At 35.5% G+C, this 15098-nt stretch overlaps 1 protein-coding gene across 5 annotated transcripts in view; it reads right to left on the reverse strand.

Moving 5' to 3' along the window:
* The window catches only part of LOC124366158, a 98681-nt gene extending 95670 nt beyond the window's left edge, over positions 1 to 3011 (reverse strand). For 2 of the 5 annotated variants that reach the window (XM_046822535.1, XM_046822510.1), the window contains exon 1: positions 2787 to 3010. The gene's annotated coding sequence lies outside the window, so the exon portion shown is untranslated. Of the gene's footprint in view, positions 1 to 2766 lie in introns of all 5 variants that reach the window. The other 3 variants (XM_046822526.1, XM_046822501.1, XM_046822517.1) reach the window with 2 other exon arrangements.
* Positions 3012 to 15098: the final 12087 nt, after the last annotated feature.

Here is a 15098-nt window from a genome sequence, read left to right on the forward strand (position 1 = left end):
GAATTGTAATGGAAAGGCAATGATGTACCGTGCAAATCACGTGATGCCGCGCGGCCTGCCGTAATCAGGATTCTCGAGAAAGATAAGATAACAGCGACAACAATACCGATCACAATACCTGGAAATGCTTGTAAGTTTGTAATTTTGTAATTGAAGAGTTGTTTTTTCGTTCTATCATGTTTGTTTCTATAAATTTCTATTTTTGTGTTCTTCATACTGGTGTGGTCGGTATAATCCCAAAGTACCCATAATTTATTATACGAACATAACATACTTTTTCATTAAATGTGTTTGGTACGATTATTTTATATGAAAGTACGATAATTTCTCGTTGTTGGTATGATAATCGGTTTTTAAAATCTGGCTATACTGAGTTTGAGCAGATGCGGAGTTATAGGAAACTGTCAAAAACTGAGTTTTCAGAGGATTTAAAAAAATCGTAGCTCCTTTGATTTTCGTTGCCGACAAATTTTTTCTTCAATATTGTTTTCAGGAAAAAAAATGAACATGTACCTTTCCAAGGTCACGTTAATGTAAATTGATACCTAACAATCATATTAACAATCAAACAAATTATTATAACAAAAAGTAGGAAAACTGAAGACGACCATATTTGCTCCTCTCACAGTTAGTTGTTTCTTTCCCACAAATTTCACATAATTTCAGTACGTTTTCAGTACGAGTCCAACATGTTGAAGCCACAAAAACAATATATTTTATTTATGTCTTATCATCTTTCAGAGCAATGTCTTGTAGTTTTCTAAAATTGACTGCCATTTTTAACAATTAAAATTACTTATGTAAAATTGAAATATTACCCTACGTGTATTATTTTAAAGTGTTTACAGCTGTTGATATAGACTATTAAAGTTAATAATTCAAAATAATTAATCAGTATCGATTGATTATATCGATGGTTATGATAAAGTAATATCGTTTGCAAATTTCGATATAAAAAACCGGGTCCGCTTATCGTACCCTACCCCACCAATTCACTACAATTGGTCGAACTAGTGGATGGTTGATCCATGATCGTCACGCACTCACTCGATCCAACCTACAGTACACGTTATCTCTGACTTCTGCCCCAGAGCGCTCAGATAACAAATACACTATCAGTCCCACCCGCAAATAATATTTACAGATATCCAGACACAGCAAACGAACAGAACATTAAAACATTAAGAATTTAACTATTTATGTATATACCCTCTAAAATCATGTTATTTGTTATTTGCACCCCCTAAAACCATATATATTTTTTGTTCTGGAGGATGAGCAGAATACGTTGATAACGCCAAATTCGTGATTTACCAGGGCGACCTTTAACCTTTGAGTGCCACGGCATATTTTCCCAAGTCATACGCATAAATTGCCGGAGCATTTCCTTCTGTTTTGCAAGCGTGTGTGGAAAAAACTATATTAAAAAAACTATTCAACCGATTTGAATAATTTTTTTTAGTTTGTGTGTTATAAAACAAGGTATTTTTTTTCCATATAATATTATAATTTTATTTTTATTTACACAAAAAGAATATAGGTTATAACAAAAAACTAAAAAATGAAAAAAAATAAATTTCAAGTTTGAACTAAAATTTTATTTATACAATATTTTTTTTAATTTTTTTTAGCTATACCATATGAAAGAGCATGAAAAACTGAACAAAAATCATGCATAATATGGTGTGTTACAGTAATATTTAACCAGATACTGCAATATATACAAAATACAACAAAAAGCAATTTTTGTTCGTTTGTCAAAAGTTTAGAAACAATATTATAACTATCCTATTTCACTCAATGAAGTAAGACGACTATAAAATACTAATTATATAAAAAGTATATAAAAATATACACAGGCCTACAATATAACCTTACTTCACCTAAAATCAATAGTTTGATTGGAACTTGCGTTTTACTTCATCACCAATCCAACAATAAAATATACGTCACTAAACACGAAAAAAGAAGTTTATAAATGCATTGTAAGTTTTACTGAACACAATTGCAGAATAGTAATAACAACAGTTTTCAGCATAAACACACGAAACTAGCACAATGTAAACACACAACAAACGAAACTGTGTGGTTAATGGCAACAAGTAGCAGCTGACCAACTATTGCGTCATCTGTTTTTTTTTCTGATGGCAAATAACTACAAGGGGGCGGTGAACAATAAAAAATCAATCACAATCGATTGTTCGAAACTTGTAGATTGCCGTGAAATAAGTTATTTGTCAAAACAAAAATGAATTATATGTGATATTAATTAAATACAAATCGTCTACTAGGTAGATGCCAGCAATTTATGCACATTTAACAACATCTACTATTTAGACGCTGCGGCACTCAAAGGGTTAATCTTACAATTTCCAATGTGACTAAAGTAAACATCATATTTAAATACTTACCACATTTTTGTTCAGGACAAGAAAATATGTACATAACATAGAAATTATTATGGTTGGCCACTCTAGCCATTAACTTCACAGATAGGCTACCTTTGTCATATATCTACTAGGCTACATACCAAAAGTTGAAAAGAACCAGTTGACATTTCATGACATCTCACAAAATATAGTAGGTAGCCTAGCCTATATGCAATGTTAATCTTTTCACTGTCTGGTACTTGGCTTTAGTGTGCCATTGTTTATATGTCTACTAGTCTACAATAAGGCAGTAGGACTAATAACATAGCTTACACATTAGCCTATTTATGAAGAGTGGTATTAACTAAACTTATAATCATTTAGAACATAAACTTACCTAGACTAATAAAATTGTACCTGGTGAATAATTTCTGTAGTTTCAAATATCGATATGGTCCGGCATTTCAATGTTTTACTCTAATTACCGTATTTAGAAACTTCAGTGATAACTCAGTCTTCAAAATTTGACACAACAACCAAATGCACAATTTTGTACACAAACAAATAAACCACCACAACCATGGAAACACCAACACAATAAACACCAAACACAGGGAAAATTTTCTGGAGCCGACAAGCCGAGTATAACTTGAAAAAAAAAAAACTGGTCCAAACCAAAGACCACGAAAGACATTCTTTTTATGATAGATAATATTCTGAGCTTTAGTCCAAGCAGCCTACTTTGTCTAGGCTCAGATATCTTTTAAAATTCTTTATAATTTAGATGATAGATTATTCGTAAGCGTGTAAATATACCATGCTTGAAATGGGGTTCGAATTCGGGTACGTGGAGGACGAGACGTGATGTTAAATAACTGTCCACTCATCTACCAATGACAAAAAAATTGAAGTGCTAATTTTCAATATCCCACATGTCAAAAATAATGAAAAAGTAAACTGGTATTACCTCATCTTTTAATGATTAAAATACACTGAACTCGTTGGCCTGATATGAAAAAAACTACACAAGGTTTTCTTAAATAATAATAGAAAAAGTAAGATTATTATATAGATCATGTTACTAAATGGCGCAGTGTAGAGGGTACGGCTGTTATCACGAGATAACCGAATCAAGCAATGACGAGCGTGGCTGCATTTTGGATGGGTGACCAGTAATCCTGCCTTAACTTTGTCTGGCAAAATAAGACATTCTTTACTTTATTTTTACTTCATAGCTATTTTTCTATCAAAACACCAAATGTCTCAGTAACCAATGACCAGGCTTTACAGGCATGTGATTGCATCTTCCTTTGTTCACATGACCAATAGTTAGTTGTTGGACTGCTATTTAACTGATGCCTAAGTTTTGAGGTTATATTATGATAAACTGTGTTTTAAGGAACTGGTAAAACTGGTTCAATAGGCATCCTGTTCTCCCAATAAATATCGATCAGAACGTCGTGAACTGTTCAGGCCATGTAGGCCGGTCAAATCGATGTTCGGACATCTTATAGAGCACCGCACAATCACCTACAATTATTCCCTACAGATGGGGTTGCCGGCCGACTGTTGGGCGACCGGAGGGTAGACGTAATTGCTCCATGATTTGTATCCTTCACGTACTTAGTGTTGTTTTTTACTGCAGAAATATACGCAATATAACTTCACTTATATACAACTCTAAATAAGTTTGTATGTCCTACTGCAATATGGTGTTTGTGTATGTTGTTATAACTACGTGAAATTAAAATATATATATATATATATATATATATATATATATATATATATATATATATATATATATAAAATCCACAATTTCAATTATTTTTGTAGTTTGAATATAATGAAATTGATTGTCCAATTCAAAAAAATTACCATACTACTGCGGGATAAATGAATCGTTCACTGCTTATACAATTTCAATTACAATTCTAAATTACACTAATGTATGAATTATCATTAATTAAATTTTGGTACTGGCCCATACTGCTGACGGCAAACAAAAATATCCTTCCAGATAGTACTTATACTTGTAAGATAAAAGATCAAAATTTCAAAAAGGATCACGAATGCCTTAGGTTATCTCAGGTTACACTTTGGGTGCTATCGTAGCATACGCTGTCAAATTTATTGTAAGTACATGTGAAATACGTTTTGAAATTTTACTTTGAGAAATATAATTAAAAACATAGGACCTATTTGGCATTTAAAAACGTGAAGAATTACTAAAAATAGACCTGATGATTGAGACATGTCAATATTCGCGAAGGTAGCATTTAAGACATACACGTCCATTTTTCTCTGTGAAAATCATTTAATTACTTGTTTAATAATATTTATGTTGTATATAATTGTGTTTTCATCTGTAAAAGCGTGATGAATTAACCATGTAAATTCAGTGCGTTAGTTTAGTTTCAATTGTAAACATTCCAATTAGTATATGAATTCGATCTCTCAGAGTAAATAAATCGACCTCAACTACTAATTGCTTCTACATGTCACAAATTTTGTACCATAATATTTTTTGCAAATTCAAACACTAATAGTATTTTTGCAGAACTTTCAACTTTTATAGTTTAGCTCTCTCTCTCTCTCTCTCTCTCTCTCTCTCTCTCTCTCTCTCTCTCTCTCTCTCTCTCTCTCTCTCTCTCTCTCTCTCTCTCTCTCTCTCTCTCTCTCTCTCTCTCTCTCTCTCTCTCTCTCTCTCTCTCTCTCTCTCTCTCTCTCTCTGAACTGAATTTTCGGACACGAATATGGCTGGTACAAGGACTAAGAGAAAATACGAGGGTAATGGAGTGGTATCGGAGGGGGCGAGGAGGAAGATGGAGGCGGAAAAGGAGTTCTTAGAAAGGCAAAACAAGGAGAGAAAACTGAGCAGAACTGTCAGGGGAAACGCGGACTCGGCAGCCAGTAGTCAGATGGAATCAGAGTCAGAAACAGACACTTCTAAAAAGAGGACCAGGTGGAGCCCAAATGATGGGGGAAATAAAGCGAAAAGTAGGAAAGTTGAGGAAACAGAATATGAAGACCCTGAAGGAAGTGATGATGACGATGAACTGCACCTTGGGCTGGACCCCCTGGAAAACGTTGGAAAGACATTAAGGAAGATGCGAAACTGGTTTAAGGGGATCCGCCACCTTTAGGGCGTTTTTTTAATTTTTTTTAAATTTCACATTTTAGACTGTTTTTATATTGTGTCAAAACAACTAGAAAGAAGGTTATTGAGTGTTTAAAAAAAAATAAAAAAATTCCATGAGGTAGCAAAATTTAAAATTCGCTAAATGTTTCGTGTTTTTCGCGTTTTTTTTTTTATTATTGAATAACTTTTTTAATTTTAACCAATTTTGTTCTTTGTTTTTTTAATTTGTTCCTTATAAGATAAAAGAACTTTTTGGGTATGCATTTGACATTAGCATCAAAATTAAAAAAAAACTGTACGCTAATAAAATTTTAGATTTAAAGTTTTTTTTCATCGTAAATGTATGAACATATGAAAAAAATATTAATTATTGTAGGAAATGGATTTCCATACCCAAAAATCTTTTATTATAATATTAAGAATAAGGTGTAAAAATTAGAAAGCTCTAAGACAATTATTTTAGATTTTATTCAAAACATTAATGTATAGAAACATGGAAAAATCAATTTACGGGAAATAGCCGCTAAAGATAAAAGTTCTATCCTTACTACTAAAAACTGTCCAGCACCATATGTAGCACCTTCATTTTCTTTTTTCTTCTCCTCCTCAGCAAGTTTGGGCAGATGTTAGGAGTTTTCTGTACCTCTTATACTTCTCTGAGGCTCTTGTCTTCCGCAACCGCAGCCGATGCACATCCTTTCTTATTGGCTTGGTAAGAAGTGTATGCTCCGGGAGAAACTCCAGATTTCTCTCAAACAAGTTTCTTCATTGAGATTGTATACCCTTCATTATACACACAAATGCCTTCACCCACTGCAGCTTCAACCCTTCCTTTTGAGGTAAAAATTGTTTTAGGAATTTTACTCCAAATAACGCTGTTGTGAAGCGACTCGTTCGCATTTTGGGTTTTACCTAACGAACATCGCTTGAGAAGGTGCTCCGACGAAAGGCGATTGTATAAAGGTAAGAGGTGCTTATAGACTGTGTCATTTAGTGGTGTTCTTATGTTATCTAAATGTTTTCTTGGTGTTACTTTATTATATAAGTCTCTCTGATAGAAGCACCAACTGTCTTTGCCTACGGGGGCACTTGTCATGATGCAGATTACCATCACTTGATCTACAATGGTCCAGGGTTGCAAAGATAGCAGTTCTCATTTTGTTTGTACCATCCAATTTTTTTATAACTGCATTTCTATAGTATTTTAGTTTTTCAATTGTTGTTGCTTTGAGGCTACCAAATGCTTTACCACCGAGCGTAATTTTTTTACTGCCACAGACTTGTACAAGTTTTCGTAGGCCAGTACCCAATCTCTTGGCCACGTGGTTGACACACTCTTGTTTTTCTATTTCAACATCATTACCATAAATTTTTAGTGAGGTAAACATGGTCAAAAGATTTGGAATCTCCATCAGAAATCATACTCGTGTAGCGAAACCCAAGATTTTCTGATCTTCTCCAAGACGTTCAGCGTTCAGCCGCTTCAGTCTCCATACTGGGGGATGATCCTTCGTAATTTGCTTGGCATTTTGGCAGATGATTACCAAACCACTCTTGAAAATCCTCTGAATGTTCTTCTACTTCAGTTTTCTTTTTTTTCACATACCCTACAGTATTTGGAGAGCACCTCATAGTCGATTACTAAACCTGTAATTACTTCTATGACGCAACCTACTCCGTACTTAGACGTTAAAAAACCTCTTTTCTGCCAGGAACCATCGTAGCTGACTGCTATGTTTATAGGTTTCTCCATATCTAGGGGTTCCCTGAAGTTCACTGTAGGCCTTCTCAACTTCTGTTCGTGCACGTGCAAGACAATCGTCTGTGCATCGCTTAGTAATATCAACTAATTGGCGGACATGCCTATCAAAAGAACTATGGTGGAGGCAAGGCATATTCATACCTAAAGAGAACATTTCAAGGGCCATATGTCCTTTTCCAAACGATGAAAATGTTTTTCACAAGCCTTCTGTTCACATCAAAAGGGGTTTTTCTCAAACTTTCGTTACGCTGAGTAATTCGCTCTGACGTAATAAAACTATTTGTTTCGTTACACGAATTACATGTTAGAGATATTTTTTGGGCAAATCCAAATACATTTGTCACAGATACATGTGAGTTTACATCCAAACAGTGTTTGCAAGGCAGGTCTTTCAAAAATGAGGTTAGAGAACCTATATTTATTTAGACTATAGATCGGTGCATTATTTTCGGTATCGTCGTGACATGTTTTGTATGAAGCAACAAGCTCGTAATCCCGTAGGCCTAGATTTAACAGGTGTAGTTTCTTCCTCAATACCTACAGTAGAGTTAGATCCTACAGGAGGGTATATTTACATTGCTAGGGCCAGCTTCTAATTCATCAATACTTACAGTTTCAGCTAAAATTGTCATCAACCTTGGTACTTTCATTTTTTCGGCGCATTCCCCATCTTCCAGACACTGTTTTTTCGGTTGAGTTCTGATCGGGCTAACCTGGATTTATTAACTCTCCCCATAGTTAGTTAGAACCTTATAATATAGGCTTATGTCTTATTGCAACAAAAAATATTGTCTGTAAATAACGCGTTGCCTTTTTACTAAGAATTGAAGTAAATCAGGATCAACTGTAAAACGTGAAAGTGAAACTAAGTTTTACACATGTGCACATAACCTAAAGTGACAATTACTTGGCATCAACAAATCAATCTCAAACATCTGATTGATCAGCTGGGAAAACAATGCAGACTCAGTGCAGCCAACCTCCGGAAACTAAATAAAAATAAAAGTAGGTCAATATATGATTATAATAATATAAAATGAGTGTTACAAATACTTTACCATTCTTATAAGCATATAAATTAAGTTAGTCTACTATTTATAAATAAAAAAATATTCAAGATAGCTGGTGAATAAACCATTGTAAGCCACTAAAATTTAATATTATGGTGAAGTAGGCAAAATTACGATTTGCGAATATTTTGTTATTTCATTTTTTTTTTTTAGAAAAAAATGTCAGAATGGCTTAAAAATTAGTAAAAATGTTCAGAATAGTATGTACAACAAGAAAATATGGATTTTCAGAAAAAGTAAAAAATTTCAAAAAAATGCCGTTTAAAGGTGGCGGATCCCCTTAAGCTGCCACAGGGGGTTAGGGAGGTTTAAGCAGATAGTATTGGCGAGGGAAGAAAGAGCAGTCTTAGGGAAAGAAGTTGGAGGAAGAAGGTGGTAGGATGGTGCAGATCCTGAGGACAGCAGTCAGGGAAGAATTGAGAGTGGGGCAAGAAGGGAACGAAGCAAGGAATCAGGATACCTTTGCTCAGGCCCTGGGAAGAAAGGAAGTGCCTAAGATCACGGGGGTGAAGGGCCCAATGCTGCCAGTACCAAAGTTGGTCGTAGTAAAGCAGGAAAATAAGGAAAGCGAGGAGATAAAAAGGAAGTTGAAGGAGTTTGTGAAGCTTTCAGAAATAGGGCTTAAGGTTAGAAGACTGAGAATGATCCGAAACGGAGTCTTAATAGAGTCAGAATCTGACGAAGGGGTGGAAAACCTCCTGAAAAGTGATGCGCTGAAAAGTGCGGGTATGACAGTAGAAAAGCCGACAAAGAAGAATCCCATTGTAATGGTGTACGATATTGATCCGGCATTAAGTAATGAGGCAGTTAAGGCAGAGATCTATAAGCGGAATATGCAGGGAAGTGAGATTGAGGAAGAGGACTTCAACACAGAATTCACGGTGAAGCACAAATACCAGGAAAAAGCTGAAAGGAGAAACGAAGTTAAGAGGAACCATATGGTAGCCGAATGCTCAGTGAGGGTGAGGAACTGGCTGAGGAGGAAGGGTAGAGTAAACATTGAGTGGGAAAGCTGCAGGATTAAAGATTATGTGGATTTAGCACGGTGCTACAAGTGTCAAAGGTTTGGGCATGTGGCAAAGTTTTGCACAAAAACAAGCCAAGTTGTTCGCACTGCGCGAAGGAGCATGTCTTCAAAGACTGTAAGAATACAAAAAAGGAGGAGGCCAATTGTGCAAATTGCAGCAGAGAAGGCAGGCTAGATGCGAGACACCCTGCAAGCTGGAGAAGATGCCCAGCGTATGAGAAAGCAGTAAAGAGGTACAATGAACAGATCGACTATGGAATATAAACTGGGACAGATAAATGTGGGAAGAGGAAGAATAACTATGGAGGAAATGGTGAGAGTTAGCCGGCAGGAGGGTCTTGAGGTGTTGCTCGTACAGGAGATGTACATCTTTCACATGTCCATCCTATGTGAAAGATGGACAGATTAATGGATGCGGAGGGAGGTGGTTTTTTGAAAGGAGAGCAGGAGTTGAGGTAGGAAGTGCTATTGTGGTATTGGAAGATTCGATCGATGCCATGCTAGTCGCCCGAATCTGATAATACTTGCGTGAGTGTGATGCTGGAAAGAGGAAGGAAGTCACTGAAGGTTGTCAGCTTATACTGTCGGCCGTCAGAGGGAATTGACGGTCATCTGAGAAAAATAGTGGAGATCATCCGGAAGAGCAGGGGAAAAGGAGTCATCATCGGTGGGGACTTTAACGCAAGATCCAGGTTGTGGTGGAGTGACAGGACGGATAGGAGAGGGGAGAAAGTAGAGGAAATGGTGGAAGCCTGTGAGTTAGAGATAGTAAACCGGTGGAGCCGTTGGACAACCTTCGAGAACACCCAAGGAGGATCTTCAAACATCGATGTTACTCTAGGAACGAGGGACGTAACGAGAAAAATTGTCAACTGGGAAGTTGTAGAAGAGTAACTGAGCGACCATCGACTTATAAAGTTTGAAGTGAAGGAAAGGGAGGTAGGAAGAACTTACAGAAATGAGATGACTGAAGGATCGTGGAACCTAAGAGAGGTTGACTGGGTGAGATTTGATGGAGTTCTGGTTGAGGAGTTGCAGTGGGAAGGAAAAGAAGCAGAAATATGTGCTCAGGAGCTTCAAGGTGTGATCAAAAGGTTGATGGAGAGGACGGTGCCCAAGTCGAGGAATGGTCAAAAGAAGGTGCATTGGTGGACAGAAACAATAAGTGAGATGAGGCTAAGGATGAGAAGATATGGTAAAAGATGGAGAAGGACACGGACTCAGGAAGACAGAAGAGCTGATGTCACAGCGAGGACAGCTTATGTATGGGAAATCAGGAACGAAAAGAGGAATGTGTGGCAGAAGCTTCTGGATGATGACGGTGAACAGGACCCTTGGGGGAAGGCCTACAGGATCATTATGGAAAGATCAAAGAAGGAAACAACATTGGTCAGTATGAAGAAGGAAGATGGAAGTTTCACGACGACGATAGAGGAGACGCTGAGAGTAATACTGCAAGGTCTGTTGCCAGATGACAATCAGGACGAGGATACTAATGATCAAAGAACTGAGGCAACTTTGACTTCGATGAAGAGACAATTAAAGAGCTCAGAACCACGACAAGAAGGATTGGAATAAAAAGAGAGGGAAACAGAGTTTGAAAGCTTGGAAGAGAGAAATTAGTATCCCGATGATTTTCATCGCACAGGGGCGGTGAGATGAGGGGAGACGTGCTGTTAGGCTAGACACAAGCAAGAGTGTCGAGAAGAGGATTAAGTGGCCGAAGCCCGAAGAGAAGAAAGAAGAGGAGAAGGCAAGAGGCCTGGCAAATAAGTCACAGACTTATGTCAGGGGTGAAGGTGGGGAACAAGGGGCTTCGGCCCCAGCACGTCTCTCTCTCTCTCTCTCTCTCTCTCTCTCTCTCTATATATATATATATATATATATATATATATATATATATATATATACAATATAGATATAGATACACACACACACACATATTGTACATTCTTGTTGGAAATAAACTAATTCATTCATTCATTCTCTCTCTCTCTCTCTCTCTCTCTCTCTCTCTCTCTCTCTCTCTCTCTCTCTCTCTCTCTCTCTCTCTATATATATATATATATATATATATATATATATATATATAGATACACACACACACACATTGTACATTCTTGTTGGAAATAAACTAATTCATTCATTCCATGGTTTGATATATTACGTTTATGGTTTTAGGTTAAGGAGTAGTTTGTTTGTTTATCTTTCTTCCGTTATGGAACAGAACGCTCTTTCTTGAACATGATCATGATTGATGCATTTCTTCATTTAGGAAGAACTCTTACGTATTGGAATTAAATCAGTACAAATCATCGGGTGGTTACATTTCTGATAACAAATTAGATAATTGGCAAACAGTTTAATTAAAAAACACTAAAATAAATATTACTTCTTCTCCAGACCATGGATTCAAGTGCCATTGTTTAATTAAGTTACCGGGCAAAGAAATGACGATCCCATTCAACTCAATAATAGCTATGAATTACTATCCTCTAACAAAGAAAATTCGATTGATGAAGATATCATCACTAACAAGCCAATAACAGATTAAAAAGCCACCCCCTCATATTTTGGCCGGGAGTGAAAAATGATTCACGGATTACCAAAGTCCTAAATCTAATGGTAAGCAAAACTGAATACTCTTACCATACTTAATAAAGACAGAATTATAACTTTTACCTTAACTTTAACTCTACTCTCTCCTGACGCTTAACAGAAAATAGTCAAAGGACTCAAACGTCTTGAACGTCAGTTTCCATACTTAGGCTACCAGTTGAAGCAAACACGTGCATGTAGGGTTCTGAAGAACATGCATTACTTTATTTCTATTGAAGACCTAAAAATAGCGATCGAGAAAACGGCCATAAGTTATGAAATCTGATCAATTTTAAGAAATAGAACCACGAAGAAATCAATGTCTCTGAGTTTTGTTGATTTGGAGCCTTGCGATCGTAATAAAGAAATATTTCAAATTCAGTATTTATAAAAGCTTTATTTGAACCTTCAACACTAACTCCTCTTGCATTTTTTGCTCTAGTGAGCATTAGGCTAACTACAAAAGTTGTCCCGTGTATAAAGAAATACAATACAAACAATTTCCTCCCCTTAGAAAGAAGACTTTTGAGATCAACCAAACCAGTTCTGGCCGAAACAACCCAACTAATGTTAACCAAAGTCGGTCCTCTCAAAATAGTTTAGTTACTGAAAGAGTAACCGTATCGCTCAAGCTGTACAGAATAAACAGAAATGACAGTTTTCTTCTAAGGGAAAAAGAGCTAGTCACATACACATAAATTAATCTGAAAGTTTGACAAAAATTATTGAAAAACCTGCTGAATGATTTGAAAATATTTTATATAAAGAAGCAGAACAGATTAGTACTAATTGGCTAGATTAATCTGTTGGCTACTATCGTTTCTCATGTAAAAAGATTATTCTTTTAAAAATCGCTTTATGGAACGCCAACGGGTTGACTCAGCATAATCAAGAAGTTCAGTTATTCATCATCCAACATGACTTAGACGTCTTACTTATTTGAGAAACTCATTTCACGGATAGATCTTGACAACACTGCCCATGGGAGTAGTGCCATTTTAGTTAAAGACACAATTAAAAATTTATGAAATATCTACCTTTAGAGAAAATTACCCCCAAGCTTCCAGCATTGTTCTTAAAGATTGGTTAGCCCCTATTACATTTTCGGCATTTTATTGTCCCCCAGACATGTTATAACCAAACAACAGTTTTTCACTTTATTGAGGAATAGATTTATAGTAGGAGGTGATTACAACGCGAAACACCAAGAATGGTGTTCCCAATTGGCCACTTCTAGAGGACGACAACTATTAAAGGCTCTATATCATACAATATTATTTACGGATGAGCTTACATACTGGCTAATTGATAAGCGAAAAATTCCAGATTTGTTAGGTTTTTGTTACAAACGGCATTAATCAAAACTACACAGATATCAAATCCTGTCTTGATTTGTCTTTTGATCATTTGCCAATTATACTTAATTTAAGCACAGAAGTACATCAAAGTCAAGTGAAATGGTACATGACAAATTTACTTACTATGTTCGATTTCGTGATATATGAAACAAAAAAGTTTGAACAAAATTTATGATTAAGAAAATATTGATTGCTTGCAATGTTCTGCCAAAGAGTCTATACCTTTACTCCGTTCTTCAAAAGTTGATAAGATAAGGTTATATTACCTTAACTACACAAAAAAAATATCGTTGAGAAAAGAAGATTAAGAAAAATATGGCAAAGCGGTATAAATCCAAATAATAAGGCAAACTTGAACGGGGCAGCTCAATATCTAAAAAGACGATTGTTTAATTTTAAAAAATAGTCGTTTGAAGAGTATATCCTGTCTCTCTCAGCAACGGAAGCTACAGACTATTCGTTATGGAAAGTAACTAAAATAATTAAGAAGCTTAAGATATCTATTTCCCCTATTTTAAAAGAGTCCATATTTATACTTACTATACTATACCGCTGCCGCTGATCTCCCAGAACATGAATATACTTATATTGAAACTTTCTCAGATAATACTGCAGTTTTTTCAGTCAATAAAGATTGTGTTTGAGCAACTCACACCAGAGCTTAGATGCAAATACTGCTCGTAATTGGTTTAAAACATGGTTTATCAAAATAACAAAAATAAATCAGTTTACATTAAATCAAAATTCTTGTCTTCCGGTTACATTGAATGACGTTCATTTACCCCAAGTACTTTGTTTAACCTTATACTTGTTACCTTTTATAACCTATAACGATGGCATATGTCCGAAATCCTGTTATAATTTACCCCAAGTAACTGAAGTAAATTATCTAGGCATGCGCTTAGACAGAAGGCTTACATGGAAATCCCACATTTGGACGAAGAGACGGTAGTTAAATGTAAAAACAAATAAAATGAATAGGCTTCTCAGATTTAAGTTAAAATTCAGTTTGAAGAACAAGTTACTGTTATATAAAACTATCCTAAAGACTGTATGGACATATGGTGTGCAGTTATGGAGTACAGCAAGCAATTCAAATCTGAGGATACTTTAGTGGCATCAATAAACATTGCAAAAGTTCATTGGTATGTATGTAATACAATGTTACATCAACATTCGAACACACCAACAGTTAAACAAGAAATTATCAAGTTCAGTCGTAATTATCTTGAAAGATAAGATCGTCCAAACCTCCTTGCCTACTTGCCTTATCTACTTGACAATTCTAAAAATGTGTGCAAAATCCAACGATCTGTTATCCTGGAAATACCTTACAGGTTCTTGAATGTATGTTAGTGTTAACAAGGGTAACATCTAACTAAAGTGTTGTTGATATTGTATCTGTATATAATATTTACTTATTGTTCTTCTAAAATTGTAAATAAATAAACATTTTGTTAAACAAATTATTAAGGCATTGAGAAGTTTAATTTAAATTTATTGTATAATCACTGAAATAGGCTTTTTTCCATATTTGGGCAGACATCTTCCCGTATTCAGATGACCATTGTTTTCACATTCAAATTTAATTATTGCCATTTACAATTACTGATTTAAGTCCTGAAAAGTTTTTAAGTTAAAAACCACACCTACGCTAAACAGAACGAGATAGAATTCTTTATTAAAACCGTATTGTATATTTTTCTGTACTAAATTGTATCTTAAAAGTAAAAGTAAATTATATCATATTCTTTGTGCGTTTAAATCCGACA

This window comes from Homalodisca vitripennis, chromosome 1 (assembly GCF_021130785.1).
Source record: "Homalodisca vitripennis isolate AUS2020 chromosome 1, UT_GWSS_2.1, whole genome shotgun sequence".
Lineage (NCBI taxonomy): Eukaryota > Metazoa > Arthropoda > Insecta > Hemiptera > Cicadellidae > Homalodisca > Homalodisca vitripennis.